This window comes from Sus scrofa, chromosome 8 (assembly GCF_000003025.6).
Source record: "Sus scrofa isolate TJ Tabasco breed Duroc chromosome 8, Sscrofa11.1, whole genome shotgun sequence".
NCBI classification, from domain to species: Eukaryota; Metazoa; Chordata; class Mammalia; order Artiodactyla; family Suidae; genus Sus; species Sus scrofa.
Window position 1 is genome coordinate 121,498,736 of NC_010450.4, and position 27,665 is coordinate 121,526,400.

Genomic DNA, 27,665 nt, shown 5'->3' on the forward strand with positions numbered 1-27,665 from the left:
ACATCGTCAATGTTGGTCAGCATGGGCTCTTCACCCAAAGCATCCATGAGGCTCTCTGCCCACCCTGGGTGAACCCCAGATCCTGGGGAGTGTTTACTGGTGGTTTTGCATCCCTCTCTCGATCCATGATTCTTCACAGATCAAGCTGCACCTGTCCTCTTGAACCCTGTCTGTGGTCTCTTGATGGGCAGTGTATTTCATGTAAAAGAACCAAAAATGTGACTGGAGAGGTCATATTTTCTGGGTAGGTTGCTGTTTTTGGGGGAAAAATTTCTATCAAATTAGGTAAAATTCCACTTCTTTCACCAGTTGGGAAGCAAATAATGCATGCATTCAGTCTTGTTTCTTCTATCACCTTCTTTGCAGCCTCAGTTATCTGCACAGAATCACATGGATATGTTTTAATTTATTTTGCTTTTCTTTGTATTTGAGTCGGGAATATAATTCATGGATCAAAATCTGAAACTACAAAAGGGAACCCAGTGCATGGCCCCTAGCCATCTAGTACCTGTTCCCAGTTAGTAGTTTCTTGACTACCCTGTTGGGGCAGCAGATGGGGAATAATGTTTCTCACTCACCTACAAGTTTCACATGAAGAGGATTTTTCTCCCTAACTCTCTGTCCTTTGACCCTAGTTCTTGCTCCTCCCCCTAGAAGGGAGTGAATTACATGACTGATGAGTTCAGGAGAACAGTGGGTGTGTGGAGCCCAGTCCTTTCCTTCCTCTCCTTCCTTTTGAGAGCCAAAGTGACTCCAGCAAAGACTGTTTGCTCTGCAGTTCCATGTACAGGGTGGCTCTCACATGGGAAGAGTTGTGCAGCTCAAGCTTAGATGGATGAGACCGCTTGCTTCTGGTTTTAGTGTTGGGAAACCTACTGTTGACACATAACTAACAGAGTTGAGTTCTCTGATACAGGCTTTCTCAATAATGAAGACAATATTTTGAGTTCTTTTGCCACTCTTTGTTTCCTATTAACCAGAACACATCCATCCAGAGATATAGACACATGTACATTCTCCCCTCCCTTGCCTTAAAAAATAAGTGGTGGTTTGCTAAGTGTATTGCTTTGTATCTAGGAGATTTTATTATCAGTACGTAAAGAATATCCTGATTTTTCTTTACGGATGCATAGAATTCCACCGTGTGGAATTTAATTAGTCCCATATTAATGGATATGTAGGTTATTTATTTAATTAGTTTATTTAATTAGTCCCATATTAATGGATATGTAGGTTATTTCCAAACTTCTGTTATTACTAATATGCTATAATGAAGGACCTTGTACATATGTCATTTTGCCTACATGCAAATATTACAGAGTTGACAAAACGCTACAATTAGAGTTGCTGGGTCAATATTTGCTTGTGAGTTTGGGTGCATTTCTGGCCTTTGAAATTAGTTTCTTTTGTGGTCTACTTGGTCATACAACATTACTCAGTTGTGACTTTATAATAAATTTTAATATCCAGCATGGTAGTATTTTTAAAAAGCTTTCCTATTGTTTTTACTGTTTGCATCTTAAATGAGATCACATTAATTTTCTAACTTATTTAAGGAAAACATCTTATTGGAGTTATTTCTTTCTATGATATGTCTTTTTAGTTATTTAAGACTCTTTCTGTGTCCTTCAGTAAATTTTACTCATAGAGATTGTGAACATTTCTTATGTTTACTGTCAAATATTTGTTACGTTTTTTAAACATTTTTGCTTTTTATTTATTTTTTATTTTATTTTATTTTTGGGGGGTGAAGAAGAAAAAGATAGCTTTATTGCTTTGTCAGGCACAGCAGGCTAATGCCTTAAACACTGTGCCCCGTTTGCTTTTTATTTTGAAAACAGTTGGAACTCATGGAAAAGAGCAAAAATAATACAAGGAGCTCTCAGATCCCCTTATCAGATTCACCAATTTTTAATATTTTTCAGTATTTACTTTTTATTATCTTTATATAATTACTCCCCCCCCCCGAACCATTTGGGAATATGTTGCATTCTTCATGCCTTATTGCCACTTCATCCTTCACTGTGTATTTCCTACAAAGATATTATCTTATATGAAAACAAAATACTAATCAAACTCGGGAAATTTAGCATTGATAACCATACTGTTTTTTAATCTGAAGTCTATATTCCAAGTTGTCAATTGTCCCCATAATATCTCGTAGTAACTTTTTTCTTTCCTGAGACAAGATCCATCTGGTTTGGAACATGAATAACATTGCTTGTCTTGACTCTTCACTTTCTTCTTAGTGAACAGTTCCTCAGTCTTTGTCTTTCATGAGAATGACATTCTTGAAGAATACAGATCAGCTGTTTTACAGTTTGTGTTTGTCTGATGTTTTCTCATGGATATATTCAGGATATGAATTTTGGCTGGAAAATAACATAAATACTCTTATTTGCAGGCTCATTTATGTTCACTTGTTTCTTATTTTGGTGATATTAATTTTATGAGACTGACATGCTGCCTACTGTGCTAATAAGGCAGATTGGTGATATTAATTTTAATCATTTATTAATTTGTTTCTTCTACTGTATCTTCTAATTAGCTAATATATGTGTGCGTGTGTGTTTCTATCTTGTGAGATAGAAACCTTTCTATCTGAGAGCAGAGGCACTATTTGCCTCTTTCTGGACATTTTTTTCAAGTTCTAGTGAACAGTTTTTGAAAATAGAGATGGTGCCGCAGAAGAAACAGAGGAAATTTTTGTTTACTGTCCAGTATTGTGGCTTTTGAAAGGAACCTGTATTATGTATTTGGTCTTCTGGACCATTTGCCATCTGATAATAGTACATCTTTTATCACAAAAGCCACTTGACAATGGGCTAATTTTCAAGAAATTCAATGGGCCTTTATGTCCCCTACTGTCCGCAGGCATCTGGTATTGTTGAGTGATGGAATGACCTTCTAAAAATCTCCTGTTCGAAAATATTTCTAATTCTATCCTCTTCACCCTTCTGGTCCACATACCTTAATAAGGCAGTTTGGTCACTGAATTCAGCTGTTCCCAGAAAAGCATCATGTCTTTGGGGGGGGGGTAGTTGGGTGTTATATACCCTTATTCAGATTCTATCCTGACCATTTCCGGGCATGTTGCACCCTTTCTTTCCCTAACGGCAATCCTGGGCCAGTCTGCTAGTCTATCTTCCAAGCGGCAACTTAAGTTTAAGTTTATAAACTTAAATCTGGTTCAGGCACTTGGATTCTCTTTGCATTGACGAGGTCCCAGATTGTAGGATAATGACTGCCTAGTTGAACACATTGTTCACCAATCCTTGTGTGGTTCAGAGTGGAGGACATATGGGTCTCTGTAAATTTTATTTCAAAATGGGCTTGTCCGTCCTGCACCTGAACATTCCAGACAAAATATCTGGGTGCCAGTAGAGTATGATTGGGGAAAAGATGAAGTTATAGCTACTGGACGGGGATACAAAGATTTTGTTGCAGTGGAGAAAAAACACCTGGAGCATCTGGGGGAGGGAACACCCTAGATCCCAGTGGAATGAGGAAGGAGGGACATCAGAGATCTTTTTCTTTCAGAATCACCTTGGGTGCCTTCCTCACAAGAGTCTCAAAAAGACTCTGGTGAGACTCTCCCCAACTGCAAGTGTCTTGAGTTGAACTGACAGCTTCTGGAACTTCTAGATGCTGCGTCTGCCATCTCCCACCAGGTCCAAGGGAAGCCAAGGAAGGGTGATGTCCTAAAAGGCAAGTGAAGAAAGGGTTTCCAGAGGTCTGGAAAGAATCAACTGTGCAAGCGCTGCTGCCAGTATGAGTAAGATGAATACTTAGAATTGGTCGCAGATATGGTGACATACAAGTCATCACTCACCTTGTCTTTTGCAGTGTTGCTGATAGGGACATGGCAGTGAGAAAACAATGGTAAAGAAGAGATGGTTCTTTTCTTTCTTTCTTTCTTTCTTTCTTTCTTTCTTTCTTTCTTTCTTTCTTTCTTTTCTTTCTGTCTGTCTGTCTGTCTGTCTGTCTTTCTTCCTTCCTTCCTTTCCTTCCTCCCTTCATTTCCTTCCTTCCTTCCTTCCTTCCTTCAAGATGGTTGTTTCTTAAGTTTTAATTTTTATCAGAGAGGATTGGGGAAGAAATGAAAGTTAAATTCTCACCTTTCATGGTGGGAAGTGAATAGATGATATATAACATCTTAATTTTAGTTAGAATAATATCCAGGGTTTCCCTTTATGGCCATGTAAACTGTATCTGAAGATGAGCCAAGTGGTAAACTATGATGACTTTTCGTTTGCTATGCAAGTTTTGCAAAGTGCAAGAAGAGTTGGAATCTAGCACACAAGTGGAGAATTTGGCTCTAGAATGAATTTTTGAATGTACTTTCCACTAATGTAACCTTAAACCCTCCACTATTGTATAACTCTCTTTTTAGAACTTTCGTAAGTGTTACATATTCTCAAACATTAACAAAGTTGATTCATCCACTGAAATCATGAGGAAGGCAGAACGTTTGCATCTAGGTGAAAGTGAGGCAGTAGGTTTGTTGGAGGGGTGCTGGGAAAGTTATTTTCTGATTGCAGCTGTTTTCTCAGTGGAATAAGATGCAAGTTCATCAGTGAGAGTGAGAAAGGTCAAGGGGCTAGAAATTTAAGAAGAGAGAAGACAGTGTGAAACAGCTGTGGAGGAAACTGAGAGAGTACATAGACAAGGAAAATGAAATTGGGTTTTCTAGGCATGGCGGGACCCTCTTGAGATCACCAATTTAAAGTAAAGCCCCTCAGAGTTCCCATTGTGGTGCAGTGGTTAATGAATCCAACTAGGAACCATGAGGTTGCATGTTTGATCCCTGGCCTTGCTCAGTGGGTTAAGGATCTGGCGTTGCTGTGAGCTGTGGTTGCAGATGTGGCTTGGATTCTGCGTTGCTGTGGCTGTGGTGTAGGCCGGTGGCTACAGCTCCGATTAGACTCCTAGCCTGGGAACCTCCATATGCCGTGGGAGTGGCTCAAGAAAAGGCAAAAAGACAAAAAAATAAAAAATAAAGTAAAGCCCCTCAACATGTTGGGTAATTTCTTTCCAGACATGTTCAACTACTCAGATTTGGGGACAGAGTAGGCAGAGCATTATTAGATCGGGGTCACAATATTGCCAGGCAAGGGCAATAGAAGGCAGAAGGGATGAAAGTGGAGATTTTATGCAAGAGAATGATGATGATGATGGCATGTGAGCTGGATAAGGAAGGAAATGAGGATGTCAAGGGTTGCCAGACAGTCAAAAGGTAGGGGAATGGATGGAGTGAATATTCTGGGAAGGGCGAAGAATTGCTGGAGTGATGGTAGCCGAGAAAATGAAATGAAATGAAATAAAAGATTTGAGGGTGAGGAGTTCCTGCTGTGGTTCAGTGGTTTAAGAACCTGACTAGTATCCATGAGGATGCAGGTTCAATCCCTGGCCTTGCTCACTGGGTTAAGGATCCAGCATGGCCACAAGCTGTGCTGTAGGTCCCAGATTTGGCTCAGATCTGGCATTCCTGTGGCTGTGGTGTAGGCCGGCAGCTGAAGCTTCAATTTGACTTCTAGCCTGGGAACTTCCATATGCCACAGCTGTGGCCCTAAAAAGAAAGAAAAAAAAAAAAAAAGATTTGAAGGAGATACACAGTTGTTGGGAATGGCAATGTCTGGATATGACCTTGAGGGAGGTCAGAATGGCAAATGTGATGGGATTCTGCAGTTGTTTGTGTTGTAGAGTAAAGGGCAGTGATGACAAGTGAAGAGCACTTATTGGTGGCACGGACACTGTCTGTCTTACTGAGGAATTTTTTTATGGCTTATCACAGGAGACCCAAACCAACATGGTACCCAGCTGTGGATATGGTAGCTGAAGGGAAAAAAAGCAATCCACCTAAATAAGTATCATTCCAAGTAGCCAAAACTATTTTCAAAATATCTTTAAATATCCATTCGTGGATAAATAGATAAATAGGATGGGCTCCCTCTATAAAATGAACTATCATTTGACAATAAAAAGGAAGGAAATATTGATACATGCTACAAAGTAGATATACCTTGCAAACATGAAGTTAAAGAAGCCAGTCATAAACGACCTTATGTTGCATGATTCCATTTATATGAAACGTCCAGGATAGGCACAGCTATAGACCTAGAAAATAGATCGATGATTTCCTAGGACTCGAGGAGGGAGGTTGAGGGGAAGTGTGGAGTGACTCTTAATGGGTACGGCATCTCTTTTTAAGGTGATGAAAATGTTTTAAAATTCTGAACTCTGTGACTGTACTAGAAGCCCCTGAATAGTGTGCTTTTAATGGAGGCACTGGTATGGTATGTAAATTTTATCTCAGCGGGGCTGTGATTTTTTTAAGTGAGAAATAAATCTTCAAATCATTAGCAACGAAACAAGACATCTGAGAAAACTGAGGTTCAAATGATGTGCTTAGAGGCCACTGCTTGGAGCCAAGATGTAAACTGGGGTTGTAAGCTCTGGGCTCCAACGCCTAACGTCACAGTACACTGTATATTGACATGGTCCCTTTAATAGCTGTCTCTCAGGATATTATGGACACATTCTTTCAAGACTAGTTAGGAGGGCAAGTTTATGAGCAGAATGATTAGTCTCAGCAGGAGCATGCTGGTGAAAGGCTGGGGGACATTGTGAGGGTGGCATGGGGGCAATTCTCTACATCTCTCTATGTCTGAATCTCAGCTGCATGCCAGTACCATCTTGGACAAATTATTTAGCCTTTTTAAATCTCAGCTTTCACATTTATAAAGTGGCACTAATGCTTCCTGCCTCCTGGGGCTGTTGTGAAGATTAAAGATGAGGTGGCTGAACACTTAGCACAGTGCCTGGCACGTAGCAGGCTCTCCAGAAATTCTTAACAAATCCATCAGAGAATTTAGCTGTGGATTCAATCTATTTATATGCATTTTGTTTCTGAGGTTATTGAGGTTATGAGAAGAAAGTTAACACTCTTTCATAAATATACTTGGAAACACAGGATATTTTAAAATTTTTGTGATTTATTTATTTGGCTGTGCATGGCGCATGAAAATTCCCAGGCCAGGGATCGAACTTGCACTGCAGTGGTTATCTGAGCTGCTGCAGTGACAACACTGGATCCTTAACCCACTAAGCCACACGGGAACTTCTAATTTTTGTGGTAGTTTAAAGCTTAACAGTTATAATGTTTTAGAAGCTGAGCCCCTCCCTCAGAGAGAGCTCGTGAGAGCTCCTCCTGGTCTATGTTTCTGCATGGCTCGAAAGCGTTCCTATGCTGCTTTGGCAGCTTTGGTCATTTCTGATTTTTCCTCCCGAATCAGGTCTCTTTTTTTTTCCTCAACAGTATACCCTTGGAGTTAAGAAAAAAAAAAAATTGTAATGCTGACCACATTTGAAAGAGCAGGAGTGCTTATCATTGTCCGGAGTGGCCTAGGGACAGTCTTAGCATCAAGGGTTTTGATCGCTGGGGACACTGAGCCCACATGGAGCAGGAGAGCTTCACAGACACACATAACACTGTGCATCCAAGTTCATGCTGTTGCCTTTTGAAAAGCATAGGTATGTGTCTTTTTGAAAGTAAGCATATGTAATACAGTGACAAGAAAGATGTTTGTTGGTCTTTCTTCTCTCTCTCTTTTTTTTTTTTTTTTTGTCTTTTTGGAGCCGCACCTGTGGCACATGGAAGTTCCCAGGCTAGGAGATGAATTGGAGCTGTAGCTGCCAGCCTACACCATAGCCACAGCAATGCCAGATCCAAGCTGCGTCTGCAACCTACACCACAGCTCATGGCAACACTGGATCCTTAACCCACTGAGCAAGGCCAGGGATTGAACCTACATCCTCACGGATACTAGTCAGATTCTTTTCTGCTGAGCCACAATGGGAACTCTCTTTTTTGTTTATTTTTAATCAGACATTCAATCTATAAATCTCCTCCTTGAAAAAAAAAATCATCCACCTTCCTGATTTAAAAGGAATTTAGTGATAATAAGCATAGAATAACTAACCAGGGAATAACTCTGCCTTGAAGTAACAACACAGACAGAGGAGAGTTTCCTTTTCTGGTGGTGAATATTTCACTAACTCCCTACACTTCTTTCCTCACTCACTCAAAGCACCTCTGCTTTATTTTAAAGGGGGGGGGGAGGACTAGTATTTAAGGGACATTTGTAGTTTCTTTCTTTCTTTTTTTTTTTTGTCTTTTGTCTTTTTGTTGTTGTTGCTATTTCTTGGGCCGCTCCCGCGGCATATGGAGGTTCCCAGGCTAGGGGTCTAATCGGAGCTGTAGCCACCGGCCTATGCCAGAGCCACAGCAACGCAGGATCTGAGCCGCATCTGCAACCTACACCACAGCTCACGGCAACGCCGGATCGTTAACCCACTGAGCAAGGGCAGGGACCGAACCCGCAATCTCATGGTTCCTAGTCGGATTCATTAACCACTGCGCCACGACGGGAACTCCAACATTTGTAGTTTCTGTTGACCCCAGCCAACCAGAGAATCACATAGACTAGTACATACATTTCTACACACACACACACACACACACACACACACACACACACACACGGAGAACATGGAAGATATAAAACATCAACATTTGGAGAGATGAGAAGATGAAGAACCCAGAGGAGGAGAAGGGGGTTGAAATGGGGAGAGACGGCAAGATCTCACTATTCCTGAGTGTGAAAGAGAGCAGGTATAAAGAAAGACAGCACAGTAGTCATGGCAAACGAGAAGATGCAGCGATGGGAAGAGAGCAGGAAAGAAGGAAAAAAGAAATACAGGGAAAGCAAGTTAGATGGGCATTTGATTTGCTTTTGAGTCATTGATAGCATTTTCACTGGGCTCTTCCCTTGTTCAGGGGAGGCTCCTAGCTTCAGTGCTGCGTACTTATGGCCCAGCAATTCTGCTTGTGTGATTGCTCCAGGGTTCTGTTCTTAACAGCTTCTTAAGTAGAAATTATCTGCAAGATGCATTATTAGTACACTTCTATCTTGATCTGGTCCCCCTTGAACTCAAGATTTCATGTTCCTTCAAGGTAGAGTTCAAATCTCTTCCTTCCTTCCTTCTTTTTCTTTCTTTCTTTCTTTCTTTCTTTCTTTCTTTCTTTCTTTCTTTCTTTTCTTTTTTTTTTTTTTTTTGTCTTTTTTGTTGTTGTCGTTGTTGTTGCTATTTCTTGGGCCGCTCCCGCGGCATATGGAGGTTCCCAGGCTAGGGGTCTAATCGGAGCTGTAGCCACCGGCCTACGCCAGAGCCACAGCAACGCAGGATCTGAGCCGCATCTGCAACCTACACCACAGCTCACGGCAACGCCGGATCGTTAACCCACTGAGCAAGGGCAGGGACCGAACCCGCAACCTCATGGTTCCTAGTCGGATTTGTTAACCACTGTGCCACGACGGGAACTCCTAGAGTTCAAATTTCTTAATGTGGAATCTAAGGACGTACCTGACTGACCTTTGCTTATCTCCCTCGCTACCCCAGCAAATATCAGCTACTTGGGTGAGGACAGGCTGCTCTTTCTTCTGCCAGTTTGGTGGCATCCCTTCCTTTCTGGAATCGGCTTCCTTCTCTCTGCCTTCCTTCTCTCCTTTGGGGTCTTGCCCTAAACTCACCTCTTCCATGTTTTCTGATCATTCTCATTCCAGCCTATGGCAATTTTTTTCTCCACTGAGATCCTATAGCTTCCATGGTTTGTACCATTAATCTGGTGCTTAACCACTTATGACATCAGCTTTTATTGCCACTGCTAACTAGATCACAGCCCCTCGAAGACAAGGTTAGGTCTTACTTGTTTTATAAGACAGCACCCAGCAAAGTATTCCATCAGACACTGAGAATCCACTGGGGGACCTTGGGCACTTTAGTCTCCATTTTTTCATCTGTAAAATGGAAATAATAATAGTTCCCCTACTAGGGTGAACTTTAAGTGAGATTACAAATACAAAAAATTTTCACAGTGTTAGCACATAAAACCTGTTCTAGAAGTTCCTGGTGTGGCTCAGCGGAAACTAACCCAACTAGTATCCATGAGGATTCAGATTTGATCCCTGGCCCTTCTGAGTGGGTTAAGGATCCAACATTGCCTCGAGCTGCGTGCAGTTAGGTTGCAGACATGGCTCGGATCCTGCGTTGCTATGGCTGTGGTGTAGACTGTAGCTCTGATTTGACCACACCTGTGACCCTAAAAAAAATTGGTTCTAAAATGCTGTTTTCATAATAATAGTTGCTGTTAATGTTATTAATTAAACAATCGGGTAAAAATTTATTTGCTAATATAACAATTATAATCCCTGTCATTTGATCAATTCAGAAAAGACAAGTAATTTAAGAGTTTTTTTTTAAATTCTAGAGTTTAATTTCTTTGTCCTTGTTTAAGATTTCATATGGTCAGTTCATGGTCACTCAATAGGCTTTGACAAGGTCCATTTTCTATGCTGGGAGGTATTTATACCAAATCACTTGTTAGAAATTTTAACAAAAATTGTGCTCCAGTTTATACACTTTATTGATAAGCTCTTTTACTTCATTAAAGTAGAAAAATAATCCAACCTAGCTCTTAGGTAATAGCTGGATTACCTAATAGACAATTGATAGGCTCATGTATTTGGGACATCTACATGTAACTTCATCTTCAGGTATAGCTAGATCAAGGATCAAATGATGCTGTCAGGGCTTTCTCTTTCTCTCAGCTCTGCTGTCCTTTGTAGTTGGCCTCATTTTTTCCATCGCAGTAGGACTTTCTCCATTCAGTTAGGGAAGATATCTCCTGGCAGCTCCAAGTTTTCACTTGAGCTTAGCCAAATTCTTGTGGACTCTCACTATGTAGCTTGGACATTGTGGACTAATTACTATGCTTTCACTGGCCACACCCGAGTCATATGCTTATTCTTTTTTTTCTTTTCTTTTCTTTTTTTTTTTTTTGCCATTTCTTGGGCCGCTCCCACGGCATATGGAGGTTCCCAGGCTAGGAGTCTAATAGGAGCTGTAGCCACCGGCCTACACCAGAGCCTCAGCAACGCAGGATCCGAGCCACGTCTGTGACCTACACCACAGCTCACGGCAACGCCGGATCGTTAACCCACTGAGCAAGGGCAGGGACCGAACCCGCAACCTCATGGTTCCTAGTCGGATTCGTTAACCACTGCGCCACGACGGGAACTCCATATGCCTATTCCTGTATTTTGTGAGATGAGGATGGTTTCACCTGAACCACATGGACCAAGGAGGTGGTGATATTTCAGAGGAAAATTAGGATGCTCTCACCAGTTGAAGGAGGAGTGGATACCTTACAGGTCTAAACTTCAGCAGTTCACCACATCCACCTGTGACACATGTAGTCATTTATACTTCTGCTCAGTGGCAACTTTCTGGAATTTGGGAAGTGTCTCATTCAGAGTCTTTGGCATAGCAAGTTTCTGGTTAATGCATGGCATTTTGTCAATGAAACCAGGAACAAAAAAGGCCTTTTCCTGAGTCTCTGTTGCCCACTCTGCCTCTTCAACAGAGGCCAGATGGGAAGGAATCCAGAGACTATGATACCAATGAACCAGATGCAGGCTTTGAAAGCAGACCCATCTGGGCTCTGCTTTCCCCCACAAAATGCTGGGCTATTTCTTCCCATCCCTATTCTGAGAAAGCAAGCGGTTTATGGTTTCCGTGGCAACCATGAGCCTGAGCCATTTAACCATCAGTGACTTCATGTCCCAGGTCAGGGACCACCGGGTCCTCTTCTCATCTTCTGATACACAGTCAGGGCCGTTGCCACAGCTACATCAGGGAGTTTCCGCCTCATCTGGAGGATGGTCTGACTTCACCACCGTTACCCTCTTCTTGAAGCTTCCCGGGCCTGGACTTCAGACCATTCCCTCTTCCAAAAGAACACAGTCGTTTCAGGTGGTGCTCTCTGTCCTCCAACATCTGTGAATGCAGGTCAAACGTATTAGAGTCGCTTACTGTGCTGGAGAGGATTGATCTTCATGCTCACCCCCTGTGCACTTTCTTCATTACTTTCTTACATAGCTTTTATGTCCTGCTGCTCTCTTCTAATCATACTGTTCTCCTGTGCATTGGGAAATCAGCGAGTCTCCTTTCTCTCCCCAATTAAAAAAATCTCATTCTAAGCTTTGGTCTTCTGTACTTACAAAAAACATAAAAAAGCATCATTAGTTGTGACTCTCTGTTGCTCCAACCTGGCATCTGGTATTCTGTTCCATTTGTCCATGGGAACGGGGGCTACTCTGTGTAGCTATGGTGATCTAGTGTTTTCAGCTGTATTAACAGCCAGTTCTAATGGAAGTAATTATAACAAGCTTGGTGCTGTCTAAGTCAGTGGTCAAAGTTAACTCCATTTCCGTTAGCTGTTTTCCGTGTTTATCCTGGGAACTCTCACTCAGTGAAGGGAGAGAATGTGTTTTGCCTTTTCCTGCATTACCTTCTGTAGGGACATGGTTTGTAACAGCCCTACCTAAAGCAGGTGCCCAATAATTGCTGATTCAGATGGTGGCAGGTTGGCTATTCACTTAGTGCCTTAGTTTCTCTATAAGTAGCATGTGTGACATATGATATGTCTTTCTCCTTTCTTTGGAGAAAAGTGAAGACAGTTCACAGTAATGACTTGAATCTTTTTTTTTTTCTTATTTCCTTAATTTCAAGTGTATGACTTAGTAGATTTTAGTATATTCACAAACCTGTACCACTATCAGATTCCAGAAAGTTTTTATCATTCTCCATATCCCATTTTCCCTGGCCTCTGCAATCCACTAATTTAACTTTGTGTTTCTATGGATTTGTCTATTCTGGACATTTCATAGAAACAGAATAATGCAATATGTCGAATTTGTGTCTGGCTTCATTCACTTAATGTTTTTAAGGCTCATCCTTGTGTTAGCCTGTATCACTATTTCATTCTCTTTTATAGCTAAATAATATTCCAGGGTGTGGGTATACTATATTTTGTTTATTCATTCAGTGCTTAATGGATATTTGGGTTGTTTCTACTGTTTGGCTATTATGAACAATGCTGCTATGAAATTCATGTACAGGTCTTTATGTGAACAGACATTTTTAATTCTCTCGGTTATATACCTAGGAGTGGTATTGCTGAGTCATAGGAGAGCTCTATGTTTAACTTTTGGAGGAATTGCCAAATATTTCCCAAATGCATTGCATGATTTTCATTTCTACCAGCAATGTATGAGGGTTCCAGTTTCTTTGAATCCTTGACAGTACTTATGTTGTATATATTTTGATTATGGTCATCCTAGTGGGTATGAATTGGCAACTCATTGTGATTTTATTTTATTGTTTTGTTTCTTTTTTTATTTTTTAAAATTTTTATTTATTTATTTATTTTCCCATTGTACAGCATGGGGATCAAGTTACTCTTACATGTATACATTTTTTTCCCCAACCCTTTGTTCTGTTGCATATGAGTATCTAGACATAGTTCTCAATGCTTCTCAGCAGGATCTCCTTGTAAATCTATTCTAAGTTGTATCTGATAACCCCAAGCCCCCGATCCCTCTCACTCCCTCCCTCTCCCGTCAGGCAGCCACAAGTCTATTCTCCAAGTCCATGATTTTCTTTTCTGTGGAGATGTTCATTTGTGCTGGATATTAGATTCCAGTTATAAGTGCTATCATATGGTATTTGTCTTTGTCTTTCTGGCTCATTTCACTCAGGATGAGAGTCTCTAGTTCCATCCATGTTGCTGCAAATGGCATTATTTTGTTCTTTTTATGGCTGAGTAGTATTCCATTGTGTACATACACCACATCTTCCTAATCCAATCATCTGTTGATGGACATTTAGGTTGTTTCCATGTCTTGGCTATTGTGAATAGTGCTGCAATGAACATGAGCTTGCATGTGTCTCTTTTAAGTAGAGTTTTGTCCGGATATATGTCCAAGAGTGGGATTGCAGGGTCATACGGAAGTTCTATGTATAGGTTTCTAAGGTATCTCCAAACTTCTCCATAGTGGCTGTACCAGTTTATATTCCCACCAGCAGTGCAGGAGGGTTCCCTTTTCTCCACATCCCCTCCAGCATTTGTTATTTGTGGACTTATTAACAATGGCCATTCTGACTGGTGTGAGGTGGTATCTCATGGTAGTTTTGATTTGCATTTCTCTTATAATCAGTGATGTTGAGCATTTTTTCAGGTGTTTGCTGGCCATCTGCATATCTTCCTTGGAGAACAGTCTATTCAGGTCTTTTGCCCGTTTTCCCATTGGTTGATTGGCTTTTTTGCTGTTGAGTTGTATAAGTTGCTTATATATTCTGGAGATTAAGCCCTTGTCCGTTGCATCGTTTGAAACTATTTTCTCCCATTCTGTAAGTTGTCTTTTTCTTTTCTTTTTGGTTTCCTTTCCATTGCTTTTCAGTTTGATGAGGTCCCATGGGTTTATTTTTGCTCTTATTTCTATTGCTTTGGGAGACTGAAAATATTCATGATGTTGATGTCAGAGAGTGTTTTGCCTATGTTTTCTTCTAGGAGTTTGATGGTGTCCTGTTGTATATTTAAGTCTTGAAGCCATTTGGAGTTTATTTTTGTGCATGGTGTGAGGGTGTGTTCTAGTTTCATTGCTTTGCATGCAGCTGTCCAGGTTTCCCAGCAATGCTTGCTGAATAGACTTTCTTTTTCCCATTTTATGTTCTTGCCTCCCTTGTCAAAGATTAATTGACCATAGGTGTCAGGGTTTATTTCCAGGTTCTCTATTCTGTTCCATTGGTCTGTCTGTCTGTTTTGGTACCAGTACCACATTGTTTTGATGACTGTGGCTTTGTAATATTTCTTGAAGTCTGGGAGAGTTATGCCTCCTGCTTGGTTTTTGTTTCTCAGAATTTCTTTGGCAATTCTGGGTCTTTTGTTGTTCCATGTAAATTTTTGGATTGTTTGTTCTAGTTCTGTGAAAAATGTCCTGGGTAATTTGATAGGGATTGCACTGAAACTGTAGATTGCTTTGGGTAGTATGGCCATTTTTACAGTATTGATTTTCCCAATCCATGAACATGGAATACCTTTCCATTTCTTTACATCTTCTTTAATTTCTTTGATTAAAGTTTTACAGTTCTCAGCATATAAATCCTTTACCTCCTTGGTCAGGTGTATTCCGAGGTATTTGATTTTTTGAGGTGCAATTTTAAAAGGCATTGTATTTTTATATTCCTTTTTTAATATTTCATTGCTGGTATACAGAAATGCAACTGACTTCTGAATGTTAATCTTATATCCTGCTACTTTGCTGAATCTATTAATCAGTTCACGTAGTTTTGGGGTTGAGTCCTTAGGGTTTTCTATGTATAGTATCATGTCGTCTTCATACAGTGATAGTTTTATCTCTTCTCTTCCTATATGGATGCCTTTTATTTCTTTTGTTTGTCTAATTGCTGTGGCTAGGACTTCCAAAACTACGTTGAATAGCAGTGGTGAGAGTGGGCATCCCTGTCTTGTTCCAGATTTGAGTGAGAAGGCTTTCAGTTTTTCTCCATTGAGTATTATATTTGCTGTGGGTTTGTGATAAATGGCTTTGATTATGTCTAGGAGGTTCCCTCTAAACCCACTTTGGCGAGGGTCTTGATCATGAATGGATGTTGGTCATTGCAATTTTAAATTGCATTTCCTGGAGTTCCCATCATGGAACCAAACTCTTACTAGCATCCATGAGGACGCAGGTTTGATCCCTGGCCTTGCTCAGTGGGTTAAGGATCTGGTGTTACCATGAGCTCTGGTGTAGGTTGACGATGCGGCTCGGATCCCATGTTGCTGTGGCTTTGGTGTAGGCCAGCGGCTATAGCTCTGATTCGACCCCTAGCCTGGGAAGCTGCATGTGCTGCAGTTGCAGCCCTAAAAAGACAAAAGAAATAAGTAAATTGCATTTCCTTATAGATTAACGGTGTTCATGTGTTTATTGGCTGTTCGTATATCTCCTCTGGCTAAATGTCTATTCAAATCTTTGCCCATTTAAAAATGTGATTATTTATTTATTTTTTCTTCTTTTTAGGGCTGCACCTGCGGCATATGGAAGTTCCTGGGCGAGGGGTCGAATTGGAGCTGCAGCTGAGGCCTACACCACAGCCACAGCCACACTGGATCCCAGCTGCATCTGCAACTTACACTATAGCTTGTGGTAATGGCGGCTCCTTAACCCACTGAGCAAGGCCAGGGATTGAACTGCATCCTCACAGAGGCGATGTAGGGTCCTTAACCTGCTTAGCCAGAGTGGAAACTCTGATTATTTGTTTTTTAAACTTTGTTTATTGTGCCTTTTAAAAAATAAATTTTCTTTTTAAGAACAGATTTAGATTTCCAGAAAAATTGTGAATATAGTTCAGAGAGTTCCCATATACCCTGTATCTAACTTCTCCTATTATTAACATATTATGTGCATAATGTATGGTATTTTGTTACAACTAATGGTAGCACATTACATTTGTCATGTCTCCTTAGGCTCCTCTTGTCTATGACAGTTTCTTGGACATTCCTTTTTTTTTTTTTTTTCTTGGTGATCTTGACAGTTTTAAGGAGTACTGGTCAAGTATTTTGCAGAATGTCCTTTCACTGGGATTCTCTGACTTTTTTTCTTTTTCATGGTTAGCCTGGTGTTGTGTGTTTTGGGGAGGATGGCCACAGTGGTAAAGTGCTCTTTTCATCACACCACCATTGACATGGTTGATCATGGTCGATGTTGACCTCAATCGCCTGGCTGAGGCCCTGTTTATAGTTTCTTTCATTTCCCTTTCCATACTGTCTTCTTCGCAAGGAATTCACTTTGCACAACCCCTATCTAGGAAGCTATATGCCATCTCTCAAGGGTAGAATATTTACATAAATTATTTGGAAATTTTCTGCATGGAAGAATTGTCTCCTTTTCTTTATTTATACATTTTTATTTGTATTCTTATGGATTCATATTTATTTTATATTTTGGTTTATGATCCAATACTGCTTTTTCTTATTGATCAAATTGTTCCAACTTAGGCCATTGGGAGCTCTTTCAGTTGGCTCCTGAGTCCCCGGGGTATATCAGTACGCGCATGTGTGTGTGTGTGTGTGTGTTTGAGCACTTCCATGGTTTCTGACATGAGGACTTCCATGTTTCTGAGATGTTCTAGGCTCATCTGTGTGTTTCTTTTATCGGTCTTAGAATCAAGGAATCTATTCTTTTTATTGATACCATTGAAGAATGGTATTAGAAACCAAGATCTGGGGTTTTGGGTCATTTTTTTTTCATGGCTGAATGGATTCTTTATATGTTCAATATACGATTCTCTAATCATACATGTAATTTACAAATATTTTCTCCCATTCCTAGTATTTTCTGTCTTTTCACCTCTTGAGAATCTCCTTTGAAGTACCAAAGTTTTAATAAAGTCTAATTATCTAGTTTTTCTTCTGTCACTTGTATTTTGGTGTCATATCTCAGAAACAACTGCCTACTCCAAAGTGATGAAGGTTTATGCCTATGTTTTCTTCTAAGAGTTTTATAGTTTTAGCTTTTACATTTAGGTTTTTGGTTCATTTTGTGTTAACTTTTGTATTTTGCATAGTAACAGTCCAACTTCATTCTTTTGTGTTTGGATATCCCATTGTCCCAGCACCTTCTGTTGAAAGATTATTCTTCCCCCACTGAATTGTCTTGACATCCTTATCAAAAATGTAAGAGTTTATTTCTCAATTGTATTCCACTGGTCTACATGTCCGCCTTTAAGCCAGTACTTCATTGTCTTGATTACTATTGTTTTGTTGTGGTTCGAATCTTTTGGTAATACAATAAGCACAATGCATTTAGTAGTCCTAGTGCTGGGTTGCCAGAGGCTGTCCAGGTGACCTCACCCAGAGTGGTCCAGATTTTTATTGTGCTCCAAATTGGACTGGAACCTTTATTCACCTGCCACAGCAGGAAGGTAGGACGTATATGAAAGGACTGTGAAATTCGTTTAGAGCATAATAACATGGTGTGTCATTGACAAGACCTCTAAACTGAGCAGCTCTAAATAGATACAGACAAAGCCACCAGCAGGATAAAGGGAGGGTGCTTTGGCTATGAGATATAAAATTCACACTTAGTTTGGTGTTTCTGAGCTCTTAGAGATGCTGTCCCCAGAAGAAGAGCACAAGGGGCAGCAGGAAAGACCACCCTTGCTTAGGTGTTCTTCCTCCCAAGTCGCTTTTGCTGGGATCTCTGCTCCCAGGACCTGGTACTGTGGGATCTTCTGGAGATCTACAGTAGTAGCATGCTCTTGGTATCCACAGAAATGAATCCATTTGCAAGGAAGGGATGCTTCATAGACATTGTTTAGATAGAATGCGTATACCATGGGTGTGTATCTGAAAAGAAATGGTCTTCTGGATGTGCTAAATTGTTACCTTCTTGATAAATTTTCAGCGATGTCGGCCAATTAAGAACAGTACCCTGGAGAAACACAATTTTATATTAAAATGCATAGAAAAAGAAAATGAGGAATTATGGCAAAATAATTATTGCTGCTGCATTGCTTCTAGATATTAAAGTTATGTCATTTAAAAAAAATTTTTAACTTCTTCTTCTTTTCTTTTTTTTTCTTCTTTTTTTAGCCACACCTGCATCATGTGGAAGTTCCTGGGCCAGGGATCAAACCTATGCCACAGCAGTGCCCAAACCACTGCAGTGACAGTACCAGATCCTTAGCCCGTTGTGCCACAAGGGAAATCCTTCTTCTTTGTAATTTTTTAGTGCATTCCATATTTTCTAAGTGACAATTTAGTACTTTAATAATCCGTAATAGAACTGATAAGTAAACAAACACAAAATAAACTTCCCATTTCTGGAATCCTGTCTCCTGTTACTCCTTCTGCTAGACTCTCAAGCATCTTCCAAGGTGCAGGTCAAAGTTCACCTCCTCTGTGAAAACTTCCTAGACTCAGACAGAGTTAGTCACTCCCTCTGCTGGGTTTGTCAGCTCTTTGCATGCGTCTCTCTCCCGCAGGTATCACAGTGACTCATTTATTTGTTGCTCCTACTAAACTGAGGGTCGGGGGCCGTCTTTCGTCATCTTGTCTCCATGATATCCAGGACAGCATCTAATACAAAATAGATATTTAATTCATCATTCCTGTGGTTATTGACTGGCTCAGTTCTCTATCTCTGATTCTCTTGCTTGAAATACGTGTCCTTTCTCAGCTGACCTTCCTAAGAAACCAAAGAAGTGGGAAGGCATGAGGGCAAAGACGTTTCTCAGCTCCATCAAGGACTGCCTTTCGTCTTCCAGCTCATGGCCACATGAGCCAAGGTGAGTATCATTTCTGGTCCCTGACCGAAGAAATTATTCTGTCTTCGGAAACAGAGTGAATAATTTGTGGTTGATTTCTGCCACAAATCAGTGCTGCTGAACTCTCATCTTTCTTTTCTATAGTGAATGGATTAGACTCTTCTAAGTAAAATCAGTCAAAACTTTTGGGTGAAAACATCCTCATGGCTTAGGTCTTTTTTCTAGCACCCTTCAGATCTGGTCCTGCAAGTCCAGCCTTTCTTGATTCAGGTTTATAAAGAAGATGGGTCTAGATTTTCTTGTTCCATGAATACCTAATAAGAAACCTCCCCATGTGCTTTATGCTAATGACTTATAAAATGCATGAGCCATGTGGGAAAATGAGTCCCAAACTTTGATGGTGCTCAAGGCTGCTTTTCTTCCTGAAAATGAAAACCAGGTTTAAAAAAATGAGAGAAGGAGTTCCCTTTGTGGCTCAGTGGTAATGAACCTGACTAGTATCCATGAGGATTGGGTTTGATCCCTGGCCCTGCTCTGTGGGTTCACAATCCATGTTGTGGTGAGCTGTGGTGTAGGTTGCAGGCGTGGCGCTGATCCTGTATTGCTGTGGTTGTGCCGTAGCTGAGCAGCTGTAGCCAAATTCAACCGCTAGCCTGGGAACTTCCATATGCTGTGGGTGTGGTCCTAAAAAAAAGGAAAAAAAATGATATAAAAGTAAACATATTACTGAATAACATGAGACCACAGTGAATGATCTTGAATCCAAAGAGGTAAGCTCTTATTTTAGGCATATATCCAACTCAAAGACAGTGGGTTCTCTTTTCCTTGTCTGAAGGTTAATTTTGTGTGTCAACTTGGCCAGGCCACAGTACCCAGATACTTGGTCAAATGTTATTTTTGATGTTTCTATGAAGGTGTTTTTTTAGTGAGGTGAACATTTGAAATACATACATACATACACACACACTCACACACACACACATATATATAGTGGGACACTACTCAGCCATAAAAAAGAATGAAATTTTGCCATTTGCAACAGCATGGATGGACTTGAAAGGTATTATGTTAAGTGAAAAAATTCAGTCAGAGAAGGATAAATTCTGTATGATATCATTTATTTATGGAATCTGAAAAAATACAGCAAACTAGTGATAGATTCACAGATAGAACAAACTAGCAGTTACCAGTGGGGAGAGGCAAATAGGGGTTGGGGATTAAGAGGTAGAAACTATTAGGTATAAAATAAGCTGCAAGGATATACTGTACAACACAGGGAATATAGCAAGAAGTTTATAGTATCTATAAATGAAGTATAGCCTTTAAAATGTGAATCACTGTATTGTACCCCTGTAAGTTATATACTATTGTACACTGACTCTACCTCAATAAAAAGTATTAAAAAAATTAAAATCTTTAAATTGGAGTTCCTGTTGTGGCTCAGCAGAAATGAATCTGACTAGCATCCATGAGGTTACGGGCTTGATCCCTGGCCTTGCTCAGTGGGTTACGGATCCGGCATTGCCATGAGCTGGGGTGTAGGTTGCAGACACAGCTCGGATCCTGAGTTGCTGCGGCTGTGGTGTAGGCCGGCAGCTATAGCTCTGATTCAGCCCCTAGCCTGGGAACCTCCATATACCTTGGATGCAGCCCTAAAAAATATTTAAAAAAAAATTAAAATCTTAAAATTAAGCAGCTTACCCTCCATAGAGTGGGTGGATCTCATCCAAGCAGAGGAAGGCCTTAGTAGAAAAAGATGCACTTTCCCAAGCAGGGAGGAATTCTGCCTGCCGCCCCTGCCTGAGTCTCTAGCCTGCCAGCCTACCCTGCAGCTTTTGCACTTGCCAAGCCTCCAAGTCATGTGAGCTGTTTCTTAAAATAAATCTGTCTCTCTCTATATACCCACATCCCATTTCTTCTGTTTCTCTGGATCACCCTGACTAATACACCCTGCTGTGGCCGAATTGTTAGATCAGGTGATACCCCTGTGGCATTCTACTATTGGGAAATAAATTTAATCAAGTTGTATAAAACCAGGCTCCCTCCAGGTGCTCTAGAGGACAATTCATTCCTTGCCTTTCCCAGCTCCTGGGGGCTGCCAGCATTCTCTGACTTGTGGCTGAACCCCTCCAACCTCTGCCTCCCCACCGTATCAGCTGTCGTTTCCCTTTAGTTGCCTTTAATCTAGAATGGTTTTGAAGGCCTCCCTTGACTCTCATGACCTGGAGAATTTTGAAGATCAGAGGCCAGTCATTTTTTAGACATCCCTTAGGTTTCTGCAGCAGGAATGTCACGGACGGGTCCTGGGTGGCTCACTATAGACTGTTAGGGCACACGTTTTTCTTTGTTCCATCCCTGTGATATTAACCTTGACCACTTGGTTGGACTGGTGGTTGCCAGGCTTCTCTAATGTAAGTTTACTCTATTTTTCTGAATAACTGAGTATTTTGAGGGACGGTGCTTTGAGATTATGTAAATGTCCTGTACCTTATCAAACTTTCCATTTCTCTATCTCTCTAGATATTTATAGAATGAATTCCTATGCTGTTCAATGGGTTTTCATTCATTATTCTCATTGTGTATTTTGATGTTTTAGTTGTCTCAGATATCGCCAGTAAGGGCCTCTTCAGACTGGCTTCTGTTTCCTTTCAACATATGCCCATCTTTTTTTTTTTTTTTTCTGAGTACTTCTTTAGTCATGGCCAAACAAGATGTTCCAGGCTCCTCTTTTGCTTCCCCTGTCTCATCTCTGGAATCAGCTACTTTCTGAAGAATCCTTGATGCCTTTAGTAGAGAATAGTATTTAGAAGCCAAGACCTGATGCTGGGTGTGGTCATTTCCCCTGGAGAGTGGCTATTCCCAAACCCTTTCAGGGGACAGAACTAGAAATTTTATGCATAGACACACATTCTCAATTATGCTTATTTATCCATCTACATACATGGAAACCATGTGTTCACATTAACATCCTCAATTCCAACCCAGCAAAATAGGGTTTAATTATCTCCCTTTCCATATTTGTAACTCCCTTCTCTGATCCTGAGAAATTTGACTCCCATTATCTGTAATATAGTTATTTATTTGATCAAGTCTCCTCATCCTGCTCAGCCTCTTGACACTCTGCTTCAGGCCATGACAGCTTGTGATTTGCCTAATAGTATGGGCAATGGTAAATATCCACCTTTGTTAAACATCTACCTTCGTTGGCCACTCACAGTGGCTTTTGGACTGAACTGTTCAGAAAAGAGAAGGGAAATGAGAGAGGAAGGGAAGAATAACATTCAGTCAATTTTTGTTAAGTGTGCACTATGGACAAAGGATTATGCTAAGTGCTGTTTGGGACATGAAAAAAAGAAGAAAATGCACCAGAGCATATAGATTTAGCAGTCAGCTAGGCTAGGCTACATTGCAGTAACACATGGTTCCTAAATCTCAGGGGCTTAAGACCACAAAGTTTTATATCTCACTCACATATTATCTCTCTCTCTCTTTTTTTAGGGCCGCAGGTGCAGCATATGCAAGTTCCCAGGCTAGGGGTTGAATCAGAGCTACGGCTGCCAGCCTACACCGCAGTCACAGCAACACCAGATCTGAGCCACACCTGCAACCTACCCACAGCTTGTGGCAACTCTGGATCTATAACCCACTGAGCAAGGCCAGGGATTGAATCATATCCCTTTGGATACTAGTCAGGTTCTTAACTCACTGAGCCACAATGGGAACTCCTATTACATCCTTTGTGCCTCTGCTCTATATCATCTTCATTCTAGGACCAGACTAAAGGAACAAACCACTTCTGGGAGGTGCTCATATGGGATGGTCTTGCAGTAGAGGAAATAAGATGGGGGGAACCGCATAAGCCTTGAAGTTTCTGATTGGAAGTGGCCTATGTCATTTCTGCTCACATTTCACTGACCAATGCATGTTATAAGACCAAACTTGACATTGTTGGGGCAAAATAATGCAATAAGCCACATAGATCTGTGGATCTAGACACTTAACTGGCAGGTGTGATACAATAGAGGAAAACTGCATTCTCCATTTGATCCCCTCTTCCAGTAAGATGCTTAGGAAAAATATATCAAACTGAAGAGTATGGTTCTTATGCTATCAAGACGTTTTGTTGTCTTAAAGGAAAAGAAGATTCCAGGTGAAAGTGAGAAGTAGATGAAATTGGCAATAAGGGCTTTTGCCTGGGTAGGGTAAAGCCGCAAGTTCTTTAAGGCCTGGAGAAAGAACATAAAATAATATGTAACATTCCCAAGAGGTCGATGTTCAGGTTAATAATTACAGTTTGCACTCTCCTTTCACCCACAGCCCTAAAGGCTTTTGCAGAGCTTTATCAGATCCATTTCCCAACAGTGGAATCCCATAGGGGTGTTTCTTGGAGTAACAATTCATTTGCAACAGAGGAAGAAAGAACCCGCTATCACTAGACTGGATATACGGATAGAAAAATTAGCTTTCAGATTTTTTCGGAATTTAAGAATTGAAAGGTGGTATCTGAGGGTAGTTGTAATTCAGATTTCACTTACTATGAGTGAGGATAAGCATCTCATGTCCTCATGTCTCTATTTCCATCTCACTGGGCTGTCTTTATTCATACCCTAAGCCTCCTTTTCTCTTGGGTCTTGAGTCTTTTTCTGAGTGATTTCTAGGAAAGGCTGAGAAGGATTTCTTAGTCTGGGCTGTGATGAGGAATTTCGCCAGAACTGTGGCAGGTGCCAGGGATGGGAGCCCCAGTCCTTGGGCTGGATACTCCCAGTCTGTGGGGAAGATGTGTTAATTACCACAAGCGAAGAGACTCACCTGTTTCAAGAGTTAGGGAAACAGCAACCAGCTCAAGCGGTGGGACCGTGGGCTCATGGTGGCCCCAGAAGGGGCACAGTCCCTTCCTGGGCAGAGAGGAGTTCTTAGTGTTGGGCTCCCTAGGAGCAGACTCTGAGATAGGGCATCTTTTTAAAGTGATTTTTTCAGGAGAAGATGAGTGAGAGAAGCAGGGCAGGTCAAAGGAGGAAAACCAAGCAGGAATGTGGTTCTCGTGCAAGATTAGCTTCAGCTGAGCCTCATGGGGAAGCTCAGTGGCTGAGGCGCACCGCAGGGCTGGCTGTCCCTCCCTGGAGAGAAGCGATTTGCTCGTTGTCCTCCTTGCCGGTAAGACCTTGGCTGATGTCTGGAGCCAGCGGGGGTTGGGAGGGGGGAACATAGCTTCCAGGTCAAGGTGGCTTGGGTTTGGGGGAGGGCAGATCTCTGGAGATGAGAAGCAGCTCCACTGACAGCAGCTGAGGGAGGGAGGCACATGCGCCTAAGTGGCATCTGGGCGGGCCGCCACCAACTTCCCTTACCAGTAGAAGGAGCTGGAGTTCCCCCAAGAATCCTGCAGTACCTGCCAATGTGTAAGTCCAGCCGTGTGCTCGAATGTCCCCTAAAAATGTTCCCAAAGCGCAGGTGAAAAGGCTTTCCACAAGAGCTAGTGGATGCTGCCCAGAAACATAATTGAGAAACTCATGAATCAGAGCTTCACTTGTAGCTCCATTGTCTTGGATAATCATTTGTTATCTCGAGCACGATGCTCTGCTGGGACCCAAGTGTTAGTTTATGAACATTTTAATTATTGAGTCCCAGCTGCAAAATGCCAGAAGCTTGACTCTTCAGATATATCACGTAGTTACAGGCAGTCACGGCTGTGATGATGGTGGCAGAGTTTAGTCCAAGCAAATATTTAGAAGCGACAGTGTAACACGTGAGCAGGATGCTAATGAATGGATGTGCTGATTATTTTCCCCTGCCACACACATTAGCTCTGGTTTGGTTTAACTGTCAAACTGACGCTATTGATTAGAAGTGAGGGAATGTTGGCAGAGTTCCCCAGTGGGGGAGAATATTCAGAAAATTTGCAAATTGGGTGACTTTGGATACTTCTCTTTCCAGATACGAATGGTTTGTGGGTTTTAGCAGGTCATAGCTTAATTGCAGATGTAAATGAAAAGCATTTAGATTTATAAGTACATCTGGATTTCTGAAGCCTTTCATTTTAGAACAGGAAGCCGAGCTGTTGACATTTTCTTGGATTCAGGTGGAGATGTTGAGCAGTGGACTTTGAGATAAGACATATACATAAAACAAGCATTTTGTTCTTTCCAGTTGTGCTTTCTTGTTATAAATGTTCGTATTCAGTTTTTGATTATGATTTTTGGTGTGGGTTTACATATTCTTGCATGTGTTTGGTTGGTTGGCAACACTGTTGTCTGTATTCATGGCGGTCTTAGCTTGTGGTGTCATTATCCGCGATGGTGACCACGCTTCCTAGCAGAGTTTGTGTGGGTGGCTTTAGATTGTGATGATTTTTGTGTTCCAGTGTAGCAGCTGCTGAGTCTGTCTTGCTTTCAGTGTCACGTGTTAGCTCTTAGTGGTGGGGCCCCGGATGCCCAGGTGTGGGGTGTGCCAACTGGGCAGGAGTGTCTCTTGCAGTTAGGACATGACACACAGACCCTGAGCTTAGCCTGTGCCTTGCAGGTGGCTTGGTGACACTTTGTCCTCCAGTGACCTTCCTGACCTCCTTATTCAGTGGGGTATCTCTTCGTATATCAGCGGGTCACAAAGCAGCCAGTGAATCTCAGAAGCAGATGTGGTGACACGGTGTGCCTAGGTAGCTGGAACGGAGTGACACTCCATGGACTGTCCCTTCTCCATGAATCTGCCCTGTCCCCACTTGGGCCTCCCTCATCGCAGGACTTACCTTTAAGGCATTTTTTGTTGTTGTTATTGTATTTCCTAGGGCTGCACCAAAGGCATATGGAGGTTCCCAGGCTAGAGGTCTAATTGGAGCTGTAGCTGCCGGCCTTCACCAGAGCCACAGCAACGCCAGATCCCAGCTGCGTCTTCGACCTACACCACAGCTCCCGGCAACACCAGATCCTTAACCCACTGAGCAAGGCCAGGGATTAAACCCGCAACTTCACGGTTCCTAGTTGGATTCACTAACCACTGAGCCACGACGGGAACTCCTTTAAGGCATTTTAAAATCTCTCTTATTGGAGCTCTCTGGCGGCTCAGTAGGACCTGGCATTGTTACTGCAGTGGCTTGGGTCACTGCTGTGGCACAGATTTGATCCTTGGCCCAGGAACTTCCACATGCCCTGGGCATGGCATAAACAAACAAACAGATAAACAAATGCTCCCTTATCAAGAGGGAGAAGAGAGCAGAAGGAATCAGCAGCTGTGTTCACTGACGGTGGAAAGCGGGCTTTTGATCACAGCTTTTCTTAGAAGAAGAGCTGTGCAGGAGGTGTACCTTACTGTTTTTAATCTCAGACACAGCAGTGTGGCTTTGCTTTAAGATAAAAGGCACTGGCTTCTCCTTCAGTCACTTTGTGTTTTCTCCAGGGACTTAGAACAGCAGCTGCAATGGAGTTCCCGTCGTGGTACAGTGGAAATGAATCCGACTAGGAACCATGAGGTTGCCGGTTCGATCCCCGGCCTTGCTCAGTGGGTTAAGGATCTGGTGTTGCTGGGAGCTGTGGTGTAGGTTGCAGACGTGGCTTGGATCCTGACTTGCTGTGGCTCTGGTGTAGGCCGGCAGCTGTAGCTCGGATTAGACCCCTAGCCTGGGAACCTCCATGTGCCACGGTGCAGTCCTAAAAAGCCAAAAAAAAAAAAAAAAAAAAAAAAAAAAAAAGGAGAACAGCAGCTGCAGGTGACAGTTCACATCGTAGCAGCTCAAGGCTCATTTACTGAGAACTTAGTATGTGCCAGGCACTTGCTACGGAAAATACATACTCTATTTTGTCAAATCCTTCCAACCATTCAGTGGTGTGCTAAAGGTACTAGGAGTAGGTGCCTTAATTTCCTTACTTTGCAGTCAAGAAAGCAGAAGTTGAAGGAATTTAAATAAGTTGCTGAGGTCACATAGCAATAGAGGAATAGCAGGAATTCCACCCCAACCTTCCATCAAAACCTATAGTCTTGGAGTTCCTATTGTGGCTCAGTGGGTTAAGAACCTGACCCGTATCCATGAGGATGAAGGCTTGATCCCTGGCCTCGCTCAGATGGGTTAAGGCTTTGGTGTTGCTGCAAGCTGCGGTGTAGGTAGCAGATGCGGCTTGGATCTGGCATTGCTGTGGCTGTGGTTTAGCAGCAGCTGTAGCTTCGAGTTGACCCCTAGCCTGGGAACCTCCATGTGCTGCAGGTGTTGCCCTAAAAGGAAACAAAACAAAACCTATGGTCTTAACCACTAGGCACACTGGCTCCAGGGCCAATGCCTGCATGGCCAGCAACAGTCTGCCTCTGTGCCCCAGCGGTGAGTTCTTCTATGGCAGTCGCCTGGTGATCTGTCCTGATATAGGAACACTTAAGAATATGGATTTTTAATAGTTTTTAATTACAGCCACTTGGACTGACCTCTTTATTCAGGTGAGTTTCTCTGATCACTTCAA